Raw genomic sequence first — 15,021 nt, 5'->3', positions numbered from 1 at the left:
CGATATAGGCTTATGTTTTATTAATCTATTTTTCCTTTTTATTCAAAACAATTCCAAACATGCTTAACATATCAGGAAATATCTCGATTCTCAAACATGTTTAAGTAAACGCGTTTTGCACCTTTATAGATTGTTATTTGATCAATAAATGGAAAAGTACTGTAATCTATTAACTACACATAAAAAACAGACTTTTTACTTAAGTGCCATATCATGCCATAAAACATTTTTTATGAATTTGCAATTTGAACTGAATTTGGGGAGGGTGTTACTTATTTTAACACTTTCATTTTACAGAGAACAAAGAACATTTACATTATCAAAGAACATTTTCATTCAGTCTAGCCAGAGTTCAGGCACTCTCAAAAACTCCCATTAAAATCACTTAAGCACTTTATATTACATTCGTATGCACATCTGCACTTTTTGTTGTTTCTGATGAGAGAATTAGCTAAATAATTCAGCCAGCGATCAAGTGAACAAAACACCTCTTCTGCACGTTTCTGATTGGCCATTGCATTCATGAGCGCAACAGAATCGTTTCTGATTGGTTATCATGAATAGTTGTACGAACGCGTCTGTCTCTGGCTCAGCGCCAGCCAGCGAACGCAGATTTGAATTTAGAAGCTGATGCTGTGCACTGAACGATCTAATCACACCGCTGTGTTATATATTGTATAAAATATATAAAAATATTACTCGGTTATGAAGCTGCATTTAAAATCCACTTGGCTCAGAAATTCGAATGGGCACTTCGAATGGGCATGACGCCCCTGCCCTCGATGCCTGTGAAACGTTTCTCCCTCAAACAGCACGCTAACGTTACAGCAATATAAACAACATATCTGCATGTTCTCACAACACATCGTTCTTGTAAATTAATAATAAGTAAATAAACATCAAAATCACTTCGCTGAGAATGAAACACCTCTTACCAGCTTGTTGAAAATATCCTCTGGCAATTAAAAAATGCGGCGTAAGGAATCGTCCCGGTCGGATGAGGTCGTCGTCGTCAGGTGAAAGGTCATCATGTTGGCCATCTTATTTACGGCTAAATTATTATTCAGAAATTTTACTAATATTTAGATGTGCATGGGCAGGCATTCACGAAAGGGTATGTTATGACAAAAAAAAAAAAACATTTGAGGAAATTTTGCTTTGACAAAAGGGCACTTTGGGCACCAAAGGGCAAAGGGGCAGGTGCTCAAGCACCCAACCCCCCCGCCCCCCCCTTGCACGTGCCTGGCCTTTACTGTGGTATGAAAATGCATATTTGCGTTCTTAAAGCCATTTATTTACAATTTAGCTGATGTATAAATATGTTCTTTTGTGTGTGATGCCCCTGCCAGAGCCTTTGTTAAAAAATACAAAATCTCACAATACTCGGGCTGTGACAAATGTGTTCAAGAGGATGTGTGGCAAAATAAAATGACATACCCGGAAACTGATGCAAAGTTGAGGACTGATTCTGATTTTAATGATATGATTGATGAAGACCACCACTTGAACAAAAAACTTTCTCCTTTAGCTGACTTGGTAAAAATAGTTACCATGTGTCCATCAGATTATATGCACTTATGTTTTCTAGGTGTCACTAGGAAACTTTTGAACTTTTGGATCAGAGGTCAAGCATATATCACTAGGCTGTCCACACAAACTGTAGCTGAAATTTCTGAAAAGTTAACGCTGCTGAATCCCTACACGCCTGTTGAGTTTAGCCGGAAACCAAAAGGGTTATCAGAAATTGACCGCTGGAAAGTGACTGAGCTGCGCTTATTTACAGTATGTTGTATACAGGCCCTGTTGTGCTTCAGAACTGCATTCAAATGCAGATGTATGAGAACTTTGTTGTTTACTGCTGCTATGCATTTGCTTTATCCCCTGGAACCCCAGAGGCGATGATTGATTGTGCTCATGAATTGCTTGTCTCTTTTGTATGACACTTTGGAAAAATATATGGTAGACATGAAATAGTCTACAATATACACCAACTGACTCATCTGGCTGAAGAGTATCGTCTCTTTGGACCTTTGGATAATGTGTCAGCATTTCCTTTTGAGAATTATTTAGGACAAATAAAACATCTTTTGTGCAAGCCTCACTTACCCCGAAAAGGTTATCTGAAATGACAAATCCAGAGTCACCAAAAAAAACACAGAAAAGAACACTCTGTCTCTAGTGCAAGGAGATAATTTGTGAAATTATTTTATTTGGACCGTCAGACTTCTCTACCATTCCTAAAGTAAATTTTGGTGGTCTGTCTTCTTGTGTGAAGCCGTGAGTGAGAAATTTGGGTGAAGTATTTGATGAAACTTTGAAATTTGAGAGGCAAATAAATTTAGTTGTGAAATCCTACTTTTTTCAGCTAAGACTATTATCAAAAGTGAAGACATTTCTTTCTTTTAAAAACTATGAAAAAGTAATACATGTATTAATTTCTTCAAGTCTAGATTACTGCAATTCTCTCCTGTCTATCCCAAAGTCAAAATTGAAGTGTAGGGAGGACCGTGCCTTCTCTGTAGTTGCCCCTAGATTATGGAATGACTTGCCCATTTCAATTAGAGTGTTTTTAAATCCAAGTTAAAAACATTTTTTTTGATAAGGCATTTAACACATGATGATGCACCATTACATTGTATTTCATTATCAAATTGGTGAAGCACTTATTTTATTTTAAATCTAAATTTGTACTGTGGTTTTATTGTTGTTAGTTTATGATTTTTTTATTAATACTCTAGAGCACATTGGACAATGTAAATTGTATTTAATTGTGCTATATAAATAAATTGCCATTGCCATAATTTTGTGCAAATAGTTGGCCACATTGCTGTTTTAAGAAATATCATTAAGGTAGATTGGGTAGGGTTTTCCTACCCGTTTGAGTCAACCAGCATAGGTTGTTATAAAGTGTGGGATGACAATATTGATGTGGCCAGATTCCAAGATATTAAGCTGAAATATTTTCTCTGTCCTGACAAAAATGTCTTCATTGTCATGCCACTTAAATTATGTGACATAATGAATTGTTTGTAGATTACAACATGCTTTTGCTATTTTAAGAGAAGCTTGTACTTAACATAATTAGTTCCTGCTTTTAATTTACTTTTTTTCTATATCTCCAAGGGAAAGTTTAAATTTGCATTCTTGTATTGTAGGGGAATTATTTCGTAAAAAAAAAGAAGCAGTGGTGCATCGTTCAATTTTAAAATGGTGGCACAGAAATTGTGCCACATAACTGGATGACTGGAAATATGGCCACCATATTTACTCAAAGACACAGCCAAGGTACGGGAGCTGTCTACTGAGGAATGGTTGTCCTATGAACCTGTTAGACACCTTGTAAGTCGAGGTAAGTGTATAAATTCAAATTAATCAGAAATTAAGTATAAGGTAGAATTAAATTGTGTACTTTACAGTTTTAACACTCAAAAAGAATTAACTTGCAGCCACATATGAAGACACTGAGAAGAGTTTGAAAAGATACCAACAGGAGAACTGCAAAACAACTCACATTCAGTTTGATGAAAAAACTGAGAAGTTTGAAAAAACAAAATCCAGGTAACAATCCAGGAAATATCTTTGTTTATGTTCAGAAGTGGGTGGGGGGTTAATAAATGGCAAGGGGAAAGAATAGCCACAAAAAAAAAAAACATTGCTAGATGTATCTGAGGTTTTCTTTTTCTATTAGACCTAATCCCGTTTACAACAGAACATCTGATACAGAAGACGAAGTTTAAAAAAAAATGCTTTGAGTGTAATTTCCAGCTTCCAAATTCCAAGCAGTTTACAACAATATAAAATATTGTTTATCTTAAAATATATTTTTGGATTCTAATGTGCGAGTCTGTTCATTAGCACTTTTTTTCTTGTTCCAGATGCAAGTGATTCTGCAAGACAGTTAATGAAAGGCAAGTGCAGAGAAGTTTTTCTACTTCCTTATACAGTATGCATGTTAAATATGTTTTGAACTGTAATGTTTTATTCTCCACAAATGTTGCTTTACAAAAGTTGATTGGAACGGTCACAGAACTTGTAAAATAAGTCAAGGAACTCTGGGGGGAATGTCAGGAATTCTTCAGACAGTCCTTGCCTTCAAAGCAACCTTTGCTACCATTGCCTTTCTCAGTCCCTTTGCACAATACTGAAGAGCTTGAGACTGCAGAGGAGATTTTACAATCCAGTGAAGCAAGGCAAATGATGGTTAGTGCTTCTATGTAGACCATTTTGTTATTAGTCCATTTTTGGGACATTTGACATGTTTTCTCTGGTTGGTGTACACTTTGTACGGCAGGTGAGACACTTTAGCATAATTGGAGGGACCTCACTGGAAATGAGGGTCCGTCGCATGCTTTCCTGTGCACTGACCAATGAGCTGGCATCATCAATAAATTGGGCTGGGAAGATGGTTAAAGAGCAGTCAAGGCAAAAGAGGGCATTCAAGGATACTTTCTTGAATGTCTGTATAGTTGGTGAGTTATAACTATCAATGATTTGTATTGTCCTTCTGCCTTTTGTGTTCCCAGAAATCTACAGTACCTTACTCTATCCAATATTTCCCTCTTCTAGTGCCTCCATTAATATATTCAATTGTATACATTTTATATCCTGTTGTTTTTCTGTTTTGTTTTCAGATGCTTTGACTTTGCAGATGGGTGTGGGAAAACTTTCCCAATATGAATATATTCAGACAGTCCTGAAGTGGTTCTGATATGCACCATACCGTGTGGGCAGAACTGCACTGTTCCTTTCGTGCCTCCAGAAACATTAATTTAGTCATTTATTTATTTTTATTGTTTGCTTCACTTTTGCATCTGTATGATTTTTTTTTTCTTGACATAGTATGAAGTGCTTTTCAGTTGATTTGAATCAAAATAAAGCAAAAATAAATAAATAAATAAGAATGTGATTGAACCAGTGGAAAAGTTTTTTTTCCCCCTTTTTTTCTTATAGTAGCTTGACCATTGATTCAATGGCATGAGCATGTTTTTTGTCTTCAATATTAATATTATTTCAACAAATTAGGGTGCTAAAGTGATGCTGAAAAAACATAACTTTGTAATGTGTAATCAATAATAGTACCATTGAATTCTGAAAGAAATATCAACATGCAAAAATGTTGAAAAATATAGCTTTGTAATGTTTATTTAATAATATATAATATATAGATTAATAGTAAATTTCAACATTATTTTAACAGTGAGGTGCAAAAGTGATGTTGAAAAAATATCACTTTATAATGTTGAATCGATGCTATTACCGTTGATTTATGGTTGAAATCTCAACATTATTTCAACAGTGCCAAAGACGTGTTGAAAAAATATCACTTTGTTTCAATGTGACCATGCTATCTGGGTAGGGTTGGGTATCGATTGGGTTTTTAATGATAGCGGTGCCACGAGACTTTTAAACAGTACCAGTGCTTAAGCAGATACTTAATTTTTTATTTTATTTTTTTAAAGAGCCACAAAAACTATGGATAATATTAAAGAACATTACAACTAAATTATTTGAAATAAATCCATAACATTCACACACTACTTGGATGCTCTCTTATTTTACCAAGCTTCCCTTACTCTAAGCCTAATAAATGTATTTCATGATCTGGGCCATTATTTAATACAAGACCACACATAATGTTTCTACTGTATCTCTGTCAATCACTCTCATATTTAGTCTTTAATCAGTTCTGTGAGTAACTGTTTGCTCATTCTTCATAAAGTAGCACCACGGTGAAGTCGTGGCTTAGTGGTTAGAGAGTTTGACTCCTAACCCTAAGGTTGTGGGTTTGAGTCTTGGGCTGGCAATACTGTGACTGAGGTGCTCTAGAGCGAGGTACTGAACCCCCAACTGCTCCCGGGGCGCTGCAGCATAAATGGCTGCCTGCTCTGTGTGTGTGTTCATGGTGTGTGTTTGTGTACTGTGGATGGGTTAAATGCAGAACATGAATTCTGAGTATGGGTCACCATACTTGGCTGTATGTCACATCACAACAATGTATTTTGTAAAAAAATGTACTGTGTACTGTGTACGAGTACTGTGCAAACGTCTTAGGCACATTAGTATTTTCACTCCAAAAAGGGTTTAAGCCAGTTATTTAGATATTTTGCTGTAGTGTCAGTAGGAAATCTCAGTTTACATTTCCAAACATTCATTTTGTCATTCATTTTAATGATACAGATAATCTAACAATCGATTGATTAACACACCTTGCGTCCTATGTTTCTGTTTGAATCCGCTCGCACTGCTTCGTCGTGGTCTGCGGATTGAAGATCATGCTGAAAGACGGGGAGGATACAGCTCTGCTGCTGTTTTCAGGCATTTAAGAGGCACCGAATTCTGTGTTCTGGCACCGAGTTTTGGTACCCAACCCTAGATATCATCCTGTTTTGGAAAGCCAAACAAAGTTGTTTCACTTTTTACAATGAAACACACAGCTTCTCCACAACAGTGGCAGCGGCAGCAACAATACTACAGCACGAATCAAAGTTATGCCTCCTTCTTTGCGTGACATTTTTGTGGTGTTATGCCAACCTTCCCACATAATGATGTAGACATGTGGGGGAGTGTTAGAACGAGACATTTAGGTAGATGTGGTTGACTCTCAACTTTTATAAAGAATATCTTTGGATTTGAGACTTTAGTCTTTACAGATCTTCTTTATGCACCGAGAGCTTGTAACACGCCAAAGAGAAATGAAAATGTGAAATAGCATCCCATGACTTTAATGTTCTGAAATGACAAAATGTACTGCAGAGCATTTTACGTCCAGTATCATGGTGTAGCATAATGAATGTGGGCTGTCAAGGCTTTTTTTTTTTTTGAACAATTAAATTTTGGGCTAAAAGTCTGTTGTGGCACAAGCTGAAAATGTATAAGTAATGCCTCACACTAATGTGTTACAGCAAAAAGGAGTCAGTTACTGTAATGCATTATTTTTGTAAAGCGTTACTCCCAACACTGGTAATCATGGAGGTGTGTTTATGAACAACATATGTCTGTCCATCATTCACAAGAGCGATGCTGCTGTTGGATAAAATGTCAAGACTGTCAAACTCAGACATTGTTCTGTCAGTGGATGTTAAAGAAACTCTTCCAAAAACTTTGCATAGCCTTCTTAAATTGCAGAGCTTTAGATCATTAAGAAAGCAAAAGCAAATAGCACACTGAAACAAGACTGTTGTAGTCATTGTGATGGGTTGTTTTAATTTCTTCTGACTCAGGCTCAAACACAGGCTATGCAGCCTAGCATATATTCATGCAAAATGCCATGTCATGTTAACAACCCATTTAAGCAAACTAACGATTGCTTAAGAGAAATGTATCAAAAGTCAGTGAGATTAATGCTTAATGCAAAAACTTGGTTAGGGTTAAAAATCTGGTTATGAAAATGTAATTAAAGAACAGAATAATAATAATAATAATAAAAATAATAATAATAGAATAATTAATTTTCTGGGCTGGCATGACAGGCCAGATTAAAATGCAAAAATAATCAAATGTAAGTGTACACACGTTGAAACAGATTTAAGCAAAATCAAAGTGAAGGCAAAAATCTGAGAGCAGACACAAGATTGGGTTCACAAGAATGAGCCTAGACAAGAAATCTTCAATGACGAAAAACATGCCTGGAAAAAAAAATAGAGATGCATTTGAAAAGTTTCAACTAATGCCATCTCAATTCTGCTTTCTGAGTATTAATTATAATATGCAATAACAGTCAAGCACCGTAAAATATTTTACCACAAACTCAACTAACAGACTTCTCTTTTGTGATTTCATGAGTATCTTCAGACCTACAGAATTGTACTTGCAGGCTAATGAGTTTTTAAAATGTTTGACCTCCTATCTGAACTTTTTTCCACAAAAAAAAAATAAATAAAAAAAAATAAAATTATAATAAAAAAATTTATAAAAACAAACAGAGCAGTTATTTCTTAGTCTTTTTAAGTGCAATCATAATCAAAGTAGGCTACTCTCTAAATACTCAAATCAAAATGCAAACACAAACCAAAATGTTCTTCAAGCATGATACAGAGCTAAGAGATGGTTCTAATAACTAGACATTCGTTTATAGTGTGCATACTAATTACAGCCTAGATATTGTATGCAGCCTAATTTTCATGCATCAGGAAGCCGCAGCCGCTCTAATACTGTTCATATTGAAATTGTGTTTGAACACATCCTTTTTAGTTACAATTTGTCAGACACGTACAGCTCTGCTGTTGCCATCTCCACCATCATCTCACCTTGAGCCGTGGTCACACTACAGTTCAGACGCTGCAACGATCGGGATATGACGTCATGTTCTGCAGTGTCTTTTAAAAACTGTGCACGGGGGCCCTATGCAGCCGCTTATATCACTTTATTAGGTACGGCACTGGTCATAGATTAAGTTATTAGACAGATGAAATCCTGTACACAGGAGCAGACGCTGAATTCAGTCAATAAGTCACTCTAAATATTAGAAAATGTAATATTTTTATGACAAAGCAAGTTTATCTTGGGTTATGAAATATCATGCGGTTGGACTTGTGATGTGGTGCCAAACGAAAAGATATTTATAAATTAATTCATTACATTAAAAAATTATAAAACAAAAATGCTTTAAAACATATTTTAAAACATTTTTGAAGATACTGACATTCACTCGCTCATATTCAGGGTGTCAAGAAAATAGTTAATTTAATAATCATTAAAGCCTAGTAATTTTCCAAAACCATGTTTTAACTTGAAACAAATGCAGTTAATATAGGAGCTTGTGATAAATGGCTTCAAATTAAAGTGTGCTTGACTCACTATACTTTGTTCTTGTTGTTTTACTCTAGACCAAGAAGTGAATTATTTTGAAAGTTAAAGCATGGACTTCAGTATCGCATCAGTGATCATAATTCTACACATTTCAGGTAAGATTATTACATTGATAGATTGCAGTAATTTCATTAAAAAGTATGTTCCAACACAGACTAAAGATATTTGAGACTTTAAGGAGAGATTCCTCACTGCTCTCAGAGTGAATCACTTGGTTTGTCAGAGCAGAATCTCTCTATAAATGCAAACCTTTGTTTTCAGTGTTATTTTGATACTTTTCTTTTCTTCCTTTCTTTTTTTAATCAGGCTCTCTAACATTGGACCGTCTCTCTGTGAGCTGTGAAAATATTTGTGCTCTGAGGGAAACCAATGTGCAGTTGAAGTGCTCTTATGACGACGCCAACATCAAATCTGTGTTCTGGTTCAGCGAAAAACAAAGTACAAACTGGAGAAAAACCAATGAACCTGAAGATTTGACTTTAGACTCAGATTACTCAGGACGGGTGAAAGATCAGATCTTAAGCAGCTATTCAACGCTCACAATATCAGACGTGAGAGAGAGAGACTCTGGAGAATATCAGCTCATGTTCATCATGAAGGATGGAGTTAAACATCTCAGCTCAGCGGCCGTCAGTCTAACAGTCACAGGTGAAACTGAGTCCAGATTCTGAACACTTCAGCTGCTTTCATTTCTCAAGTTTTATTCATTTTTACTTTAATTCAGACCTGCAGGTGAAGATGAATCCTGAATCTACAGACCAGAGAGATCAGAGAATAGAACCAATCTGTGAGACTTCCTGTGATTTGAAGCCCAGAAATTTTTTTAAGTAAAGTAAAGGTAAGAAATCATGTATATACTGAATTTACTGTAATATAAGTAATGCAATAGCAGCAACGTTGGTTTAAATGTATTTAATGTTTTTGTATTTGTCTGTCCCAGAATCTGATGTTCCACATCTGTACATCTGCTGTCTGTCCATCAGAGCTGCTGGAGTAATGTCATTGTGTTCTTCCATTGTGATATCATCACCTAGCAACAGAGAGAACTGTCAGCAGCAACAGTGATACAGTGATGTCATAGACCGTGACATATCATTGACTGTTAGTCTGCATAATCAAACAAATCTAAAACATAACAAAACCATATTCCAGATTTTGAAATTGGCTAAATAGAAGAAACCTATTATTCTTTAAACAAACACGAAAAGCTTTATTTTTGTTTTGTAAATCCATGAAAAGGGATGTTTATTTTCTGCAACAGACACACTCTTGTGTGAACGATGAAAAGTTCTGGCAGTAGGGGAGCTCTGTTTCTTTCTGTCATAAACTCTAGTTTGTGAGGTGAGAGATTTCAATGAAGCACCAGATTTTGTTGCTGATAGATTTCTGACTAAATCTGTGTATAACTGCATTAACCCCTTAATAGGAAAGTTATGTAAATGTCTGAACCTGAATGATGCACATAGATATTTAAACCCTGATAGCCCCATGTACACTTGGTTTAAATATGATCTTTCTAAAAAATCTCATTTTGACCTCTGGCTAATATCAGACACTTTCATTTCATATTTGACATCAGCTCTAAAAGATCATGCAGCAATTCATATTATTCTTTCTGATGATAAATCTAAGCAAAGAAGAAGCCCTGCTTACTGGAAGTTAAGTAGTTAAATAGTTATTTTTACTACTTTTATTTACATATTAGGGATATTGCGGAAAGTTTGAGGTCTCAGGCTATATCTCAGCCACTTCTAAATGGGCCCTATTTAACTTCGAATTTAGAAAATTATCTGTAAAAATCCTGAAAAAATAAAAATAGAATGTCTGTTAAAAATAAGGAAGTAACAGATTTAATTAGAAAGATGAGTGAAATTTTAAAGAATCCTAACCTTGGAGAAGATGACAAGAAATCTCTTTATACTTTATGTAGTGGCTATTTGTCCATAAAACTTAAACAAAACTAATAATACCAAACTTCTCAAATGGCCACTGAGGCTACGTCATGGGTTAGGCTTTACGCATGGTTAGAGGTACCAAAATAAACTAATGTCCATAGCAAAAGATGAGTTCGAGGAGGTTTATTTACACATATAAGCAAGCTCACAGACATTTCCTGCTGCTTCTCTCACGCTGTGGTAAAAAACCATATGCCCTCGCAGCCCTCCTGGTTCCTCCCACCTTGACCTATTTATGCAAATTAACATAGCACCACGTGACCAATAAACGACAATGTAAATAAACAAAAAAATAAGCATAAATGCAAAATAAAGCAAGTTAACTTTTAGCAAGAAAAGAAAAGAAATAAATTAGACTATAACTTAGCCTCCAAGAGAAGACAGAGCTTGGTTATTGGTCTGTCCAGGATGCTGGTCTTCGTTTGGACCTTCACAGAGCAGACCAGTCCTCTTAAGTCAGCTGTGGTACTTAGAACTCTGCCCATCATCCATGAACCTCTTGGAGCTGTAGCATCAGCGATTACAACAATATCTCCTGGGATGAAGTTTCTTTTTTGCTTTGTCCATTTTTGTCTTTCTTGCATTACAAGCAAATACTCTGATGTCCACCTTTTCCAGAAAAGGTCTCCAACGTACTGCACTTGCCTCCCTCTCCTGTTAATGTACAGGTCAGATTTTTTGAACAGACCTGGTGGCAGAATGGGCTTGCCTTTCAGCAGGAGAATGTGATTTGGAGTGAGCGCTTCCAAGTCATTGGGATCTTCTGAGACCTTAGTTATTGGCCGGTCATTGAGTATTGCTTCTACCTCATAAAACAGTGTTTGCAGGCCTTCCTCGTCCAGCAGTTGACGTCCAACAACAGAGGTAAGTACACTGCGCATAGAGTGAATCAGACGCTCCCAAACGCCACCTTGGTGAGATGCAGCTGGGGTGTTAAAACTCCACGTCACTCCTTCCTGCACAAAAGTCCTTTCAATTTTAGAGTGATTTAAAGCAGCCAAAGCCTGCCTCAGCTCCTTCTTCGCACCAACTAAATTTGTGCCGTTATCTGACCTCATACTTGTCACAGGTCCTCTTCTGCAGATAAATATTTGCACAGCATTGATGCAGGAGTCTGTGTCGAGGGAGTGCGCCACCTCCAGATGTATTGCGTGGCTGCTCAGACAGGTAAATATCACTCCATATCGCTTCAGCACAGTTCTCCCTCTCCTCACATCCAGTGGTCCAAAATAGTCCACTCCTGCATTTGTAAAGGGTGCGTTATCAGGCACAACTCGTTGCTCTGGTAAATCGGACATTTTCTGTTCTCCAAGTTTTCCTCTGTACCTTCTGCACACTGTACATTGTGAGAGAATCTTCCTGGCCGCAGAGTTGGCATTTATAATCCAATACTTCTGTCTCAATCTGTGCAGCATGTGATTGCGTCCAGCATGTCCAAGTTGGTAATGGATGTGACGTAATATGAGCTGGGAAACATGCAGATCCTTCGACAGATTCACAGGATGTTTTACCTCCAACGGCAGAGCAGATTTAGACAGGCGTCCACCAACTCTGAGGATGCCACCTTTGATGAAGGGGTCGGGGCGATACAGAGGGCTGTCTTTGGAAACAGTCTTTGGGTCGTGTTTTAATAAGGAAATTTCAGTGCTGAATCTTTGGTTTTGTGCAAACTGAATTATTGCCTTTTCGGCTTCCTCCAAGCGCTCTGGTGTCAAGCTGGATCTTCCAAGTGCGCCTTTGAATTTTTTAAAGCTACTTTTCCACATTTTCATTCTGCTTGACCACATATTCTTTCCTCTTTTGGCTCAAAAGTAAAAGTCTTTCTTTCAGCTCCAACAACCAGACCACTGATGTTTTAAGCTTTCTCCAGGATGAGAAATAGTGAATGAGCCGACTGAGGGAATTGTCACTGTGTGTTGTGACAGCATTCACTTTAAGTTCACTTTTTACCTCTGGATCATAAGATGGGATGGAAGAGGAGTCCAAGTCGAGTTTTGGCCATTCGGTGGAAGACAAATGCAAAAAGTCTGGTCCTTTTAGCCATTTTCCTTTCTCAAACTCCTGAGCTCTTAGTCCTCGAGATGCTTCATCTGCAGGATTATCTTTGGTGTTTACATACCTCCACTGATCTTTGTCCGTGGCTTCTCTTATGGTGCTGACACGGTTGGCAACATATGTGTGAAAGTGCTTTGTTTCATTGAAGATGTACTTGAGAACAGTAGTACTATCAGTCCAGAAAAATGACCTTTGCAATGGCAACTGTAGCTCCTTCAACAGCATTGTGTTCACTCGAACCGCAAGCACAGCTGCAGCAAGCTCAAGGCGTGGGATGGTTAGTTGCTTTAGAGGAGCAACACGAGCCTTGCCTGTGATGAATGAAACACGCACATTGTCAGTGCTCTCCAGTCTTAAGTATGAAACAGTGCCATATCCTGATTGACTTGCATCTGAAAAATGATGCAGTTTTGCTTTCACTTGTGTTCCAAAGTTCTTGGGTTTGATGCACTGTTCCACTTTAAATCCACTCATATGCTGAAGTTCAGAGAGCCACTCAGACCAATGTCTGGAGACGGCACTGGGGACTGGCTCATCCCATTTGAAGTTCATTCTACACAGCTCCTGTAACAGTAACTTGGCAGGGATTATGAAAGGAGACAGAAAACCCAGTGGATCATAGAGAGAGCTCACCACAGAAAGGATGCCCCTCCTGGTGTGTGGACGTTCCTGCACTGCAGTCCTGAAGCTGAACGTTTCTCCTTGAATGCACCATTGCATCCCCAGAGCTCTTTCCACAGGGAGTTGGTCCCTGTCCAAATCCATGTTCTCCAAACCCACTGCTCTGATATTGATGGGAATAAATGCAAACACATTTTGGCTATTTGTAACCCACTTTTGGAGATGGAAGCCGCCTTTTTTACAGAGAGATGTTAGTCCATGTATGAGCTTCACTGCATCTTCCTCTGTCACAGTGGAATTGAGACAGTCATCTACATAGAAATTTGTTTTGACTGTGCTGAGGACATCGGGTGAGTATTGCAGTGCATTATCCTCAGCAGTTCTTCTCAGTGCATAGTTTGAGCAGCTTGGAGAGGATACAGCTCCAAACAAATGCACGCACATCCTGTATTCCTCTGGCTCCGTTGTAGCATCTCCATTGGGCCACCATAAAAAGCGCAAGAAGTTGACATGCTTGTGTGGGACCCGGACCTGATGGAACATGGCGTTGATATCAGCCATAACAGCGATGGGCTCTTCACTAAACCGGAGGAGGACACCAATTAGCGTGTTAGTGAAGTCTGGGCCCTGCAGGAGCTGGCTGTTTAATGATGTAACTTTGTAAGTACAGCCACAATCGAACACAACACGCAATTTCCCTTTGGTTGGGTGATGTACACCATGTTGGGGAATGTACCACACCTTTCCTTGTTTTGGAGTGGGCTCATTGGGAACCTTTTCTGCATATCCTTGCTCCAACATGTTGTTGAGGAAATCAATGTATTGAGCTTTGAATGAAATATCTTTGTTAAATTTCCTCTTCAGGCTTTGGAGTCTTTGTAATGCAATGCAGCGATTATTTGGCAAAACAGGATCTTCAACTCTGAAAGGTAAGTCAATGCAATAATGTTCATTGCTAAGCACTGTTGTATCCTTCACAATTTTCATGAATTGAATGTCTTCTCTTGACATCTCAAGTTGTTCATCATATGTTCTTTCAGCAAAGCCATGATTGTACTGCTGCATCAACATATTTTCCAAGTGCTCCACAGATATATGATTAGCAGTTACAACAGTGCATCCTAATTTGACACCAGCACCTCCAGAGTCTCCAACACAAAGAGGCTTGTTTATGACCCAGCCAACTCTGGTCCTCACTGCATACGGTCCACCAAATTGACTGTTTATTAGTTCCCATGGCTCCAAAACTTTGGGAGAGTCAGTTCCAATGAGCAAGTCCACATCTGCATCTACTTCATGTAGCCTAATGCTACTCAAATACGCCCACTTGGCAACATCATCCTGACATGGCACATTGACTTTGGATACAGGCATTTCTGTTTGTGTCAGAACAGATGGCAACTCAATAAAATCCTTGATGTCAAAACCAGACACCTCCAAACCAATTATCACATTGGTATTAATGGTTTTAGTCTGTCCCATTGTCCTTAATAGTATGTTACAGTTTTTACCTGATACTCCCAGCCTTTCAGCCAGACTTGCAGTGCAAAAGGTACCAGAGCTCCCAGGGTCCAAGAAAGCG

At 37.9% G+C, this 15,021-nt stretch overlaps 1 protein-coding gene and 1 long non-coding RNA gene across 3 annotated transcripts in view; both read left to right on the top strand.

The window, feature by feature from the left end:
- The window catches only part of LOC132131973 (uncharacterized), a 125,474-nt gene extending 115,617 nt beyond the window's left edge, over positions 1 to 9,857 (top strand). Inside the window, exon 9 of one of the 2 annotated variants that reach the window (XM_059544173.1) lies at positions 9,749 to 9,857. The gene's annotated coding sequence lies outside the window, so the exon portion shown is untranslated. The remainder of the gene's footprint in view (positions 1 to 9,748) is intronic. The other variant, XM_059544174.1, reaches the window with a different exon arrangement.
- LOC132131940 (uncharacterized) lies at positions 3,996 to 4,739 on the top strand. Its single transcript, XR_009428975.1, has 3 exons — positions 3,996 to 4,200; positions 4,292 to 4,469; positions 4,632 to 4,739. It is a non-coding gene; the product is annotated as an uncharacterized LOC132131940 (long non-coding RNA).
- Positions 9,858 to 15,021: the final 5,164 nt, after the last annotated feature.

This window comes from Carassius carassius, chromosome 48 (assembly GCF_963082965.1).
Source record: "Carassius carassius chromosome 48, fCarCar2.1, whole genome shotgun sequence".
NCBI lineage: Eukaryota > Metazoa > Chordata > Actinopteri > Cypriniformes > Cyprinidae > Carassius > Carassius carassius.
Note: the sequence above shows the minus strand (reverse complement) of the source record. Positions and strands in the feature narration are given on the sequence as shown.